Source organism: Babylonia areolata, chromosome 5 (assembly GCF_041734735.1).
Source record: "Babylonia areolata isolate BAREFJ2019XMU chromosome 5, ASM4173473v1, whole genome shotgun sequence".
Lineage (NCBI taxonomy): Eukaryota > Metazoa > Mollusca > Gastropoda > Neogastropoda > Buccinidae > Babylonia > Babylonia areolata.
In genome coordinates, this window is record NC_134880.1 from 45,728,732 (window position 1) to 45,733,137 (window position 4,406).

The following is a 4,406-nucleotide window of genomic DNA, read 5'->3' on the forward strand; positions in this document are numbered from 1 at the left end:
GGGAGATATAAGGGGGAGAAACGGAGAGAGAGCGGAAGAGAGAGCGACAGTATCAGTGTCAGTATCAGTTAAGCTGGCAGGTGTGAGACACGTGGTCACACAGACACACAGACAGGGAAAGAGAGGGCGGAGAGAGAGAGAGAGGGAGATATAAGGGGGAGAAACGGAGAGAGAGCGGAAGAGAGAGCGACAGTATCAGTGTCAGTATCAGTTAAGCTGGCAGGTGTGAGACACGTGATCACACAGACAGACAGACAGGGAAAGAGAGGGCGGAGAGAGAGAGGGAGGGAGATATAAGGGGGAGAAACGGAGAGAGAGCGGAAGAGAGAGCGACAGTATCAGTGTCAGTATCAGTTAAGCTGGCAGGTGTGAGACACGTGGTCACACAGACACACAGACAGACAGACAGGGAAAGAGAGGGCGGAGAGAGAGAGGGAGATATAAGGGGGAGAAACGGAGAGAGAGCGGAAGAGAGAGCGACAGTATCAGTGTCAGTATCAGTTAAGCTGGCAGGTGTGAGACACGTGGTCACACAGACAGACAGACAGGGAAAGAGAGGGCGGAGAGAGAGAGAGGGAGATATAAGGGGGAGAAACGGAGAGAGCGGAAGAGAGAGCGACAGTATCACGTATCAGTATCAGTTAAGCTGCAGGTGAGGTACTCGTGGTCAAACCAAGGACACACAGACTGCAGACAGACAGGGAAAGAGAGGCGGAGAGAGAGAGAGAGGGAGATATAAGGGGAGAAACGGAGAGAGAGCGGAAGAGAGAGCGACAGTATCAGTGTCAGTATCAGTTAAGCTGGCAGGTGTGAGACACGTGGTCACACAGACAGACAGACAGGAAAGAGAGGGCGGAGAGAGAGAGAGGGAGATATAAGGGGGAGAAACGGAGAGAGAGCGGAAGAGAGAGCGACAGTATCAGTGTCAGTATCAGTTAAGCTGGCAGGTGTGAGACACGTGGTCACACAGACAGACAGACAGGGAAAGAGAGGGCGGAGAGAGAGAGGGAGATATAAGGGGGAGAAACGGAGAGAGAGCGGAAGAGAGAGCGACAGTATCAGTGTCAGTATCAGTTAAGCTGGCAGGTGTGAGACACGTGGACAGACAGACACACAGACAGACAGACAGGGAAAGAGAGGGCGGGGAGAGAGAGGGAGATATAAGGGGAAGAAACGGAGAGAGAGCGGAAGAGAGAGCGACAGTATCAGTGTCAGTATCAGTCTCATTAGCTCAAGGAGGCGTCACTGCGTTCGGTCAAATCCATAATTATGCGCTACACCACATCTGCCAAGCAGATGCCTGACCAGCAGTGTAACCCAACGCGCTTTGTCAGGCCTTGAAAAAAATAATAAAATAAAAGATACAAAATAAATAAATTATATAAATAAATAAATAAATAGAATAAGAATTAAAATAAGTAATGATAAAAATAAAATAAAATAAATAAAGTAAACAATAACTAAAATTAATAGTAATAATAATAACAACAATAACAATAATAAATAATAATAATAAAATAAAAGAATAAAATAAAATAAATAAATAAAATAATATATAAATACAAAGAGAGCGACAGAAAGAGGGGGGGGGGGGGGGGAGGAGAGAGGAAGAGAGAGAAGGAGCTATATTACTACACAAGGTTCACGCAAACTAAAAATGATAAGACAGACACAGGAAGAGGAGAGAGACACACACAGAGAGGGATAGAGGAAAGAGAGACAGACAGACAGACAGAGAAGGAGTGCACTACTACAAGGTTCACACAAAAAGAGAGACACAGAAAGACACAGAAAGAGGACACACACACACACACACACACACATACACACGCGCGCGCGCTCGCACACTTTCAACAAGGTTCACACAAAAGATAAGGACCACTTGCAAACTTGCACATATTTTTCTTGGGGGCATAGTGAAGGGATGGTGAAATGATGCTGATCTTTCGGCGAACAGCTGTGTGTGTAAAAAATTAATGAGCATCACTCATTATTATAATTGCTTCCTTGCATTTGTACTTCCGCTCTTTTATAGCGCAGAGTCTGTTTCAGCTAAGATTACAACAGACCCGACGATTTGTGTGTGTGTGTGTGTGTGTGTGTGTGTGTGTGTGTGTGTGTGACAGTTTTGGGTTGTTTTTTTTTACGGCCAACTGGTGCCGTTAATTAAGATCTTAAACACCTGCAGAAACAGAAAGAAGAATCCAAGCATTCGAAACCAAATGCTTGAGGAGACTACTACACATCTCCTACAAGGAGCACAAAACCAATGACTATGTGCGGAACCTGGTCAGCAACCTTGTTGGGCCCCAAGAACCACTGCTGGCGACTGTCAAACGACGGAAGATGGCATGGTTTGGTCATGTCATACGACATAACACCCTCTCCAAAACCATCCTGCAAGGGATTGTAGAGGGAGGGCGCAGACGGGGGCGGCAGAGAAAGAGCTGGTCCGACAACGTCAAGGAATGGACCAAAATGACGATGCCAGATCTCCTCACGACAGCTGCCAACAGAACGGCGTGGCGAGCTATGACATCTTCCTCATGTCCCCCCAACGACCCCAGCGGTCAAGGGAATGAGTGAGTGAGTGACACGTGAACGTTGAGAGGACAAGCAAGATGAACCATCGCTGAATAGTGACAGGAAACATGAACAAAATTTAATGTAGTCACAGTTCTAGTGCTGCCTGCCTGGCAGTGAACAATATATATATATATATATATATATATATACAGAGAGAGAGAGATGATATTCGTGTCCGACTATGACCATCAGAACAGCAGAGGAGGCAAACTGTTCATTGTCTTTTTGTTCAAGTTTGGAACGTTCCTCCAACAGTTCATATTATTTTCTTTTATTCAAATTGTATTCCAGAAGATACAATTATTCGGTATGTTTTGCACGTGTTATTTAAACTTGTTACGTTTAATCATTACTAATGATTAATCATTCAGTCTTAGTTGACGTAGTTGCAGGTTGATTTTCTCTTTTGTTATGTTTGTTGTTGCCAGTATTTGGGGTTCTTCTTTTTCTTTTTTTTTTAAACAAAACGTTTCAATGTATGACGTCATCAAATAAATCTGTCGCGGCTTGTGGCTTGCAAACTATTGTCATTTTTGTCACAAGTGTGTGTGTGTGTGTGTGTGTGTGTGTGTGTGTGTGTGTGTGTGTGTGTCTGCTGCCTACAAAGTCACAACCTCCAGCCTAACGATGGAAGTTGAAGCTGTGACACATGCCCTCCAGTGGCTATCGTCCATCCATATGCCCGGAAACCAATATGCCATGATTCTAACCGACTCAATGAACCTCATACATAAAATTGAAAATGGAATGGGAAGCCCAGAGTGGCATAAGGCAATGCGCAACTTTCAGATTAAAAAACTCACATGGTCATGCTGCCCGGGACATGCAGGTGTTAAGGGAAATGAGCGAGCTGACAGACTTGCTGGTAACGCAACACCAACGAGCGGCCTACATCTAGGAAAATCGGAAATCCTCAGAAAAGTCAAAGAATATCAAAAAGAACATGTATACAAGGCCATCACACCATCGATCGCCTCAAAGAAATAAAAGCAGAGAGAGGGAGCGGCCGTAAGTCTAGCATGAAAGGTAGAGCACGATGCTTTGCAAATCAAACAAATATCGGCATCATTTCAAAACCAACATTGCGCAAATTTCTTTTAAACGGAACAGAGTCTATGTGGGCTTTTCCAAATACAATAGACTGAGCAACACACTAGACGCCACGTTCTTGGCATCAGAGATCTTTTCCCATCCCTCTTGCGGCGAATCAGTGGCAGTCTCTGTGCGTGTGTGTATGTGTGGGTCTGTGTGTTTGAGTGCGTTTGTGCATGCGCGAGGGTGTAAGTGTACACAAGTATCAGGAGAGTTCTGTGCACGTACGTATGTGTGTGTGTGAGGGGGAGGGGGGAGTAGAGGATGTGGTATGTGTGTGTATGCATGCCTACACTGTGGGAGCAACGGAATATTGGAACGTGCGGGTGTATATATATATATATATATATATATATATATATATATATATCTGTGTGGGGGTGGGGGATATGGGCGTATGTGTGTGTGCTTGCACAAGTTCATCTGTATGTGTGTGTGTGTGTGTGTGCCGTGGAAGCTGCGATACGTAGCTTAGAAATGAGTGTGTGGAGGAGGGGGTAGAGGAGGTGCAAGGTAATGTGTGTGTGTGGCGTGTGTGTGTGTGTTGGGGCTCATGTACGTTTATGTGTATTTGACTGTGCTTTCATATCTGTGAAACTGCATGTTTGGTGCATATCTGTTATGCATATGTGGGTGTATGTGTGAATGTGTGTCTCCATGTTTTACATTTATTTGCTTATTTATCATCATTGTTGTCTTTTTTATTTATTTATTTATCATTATTATTA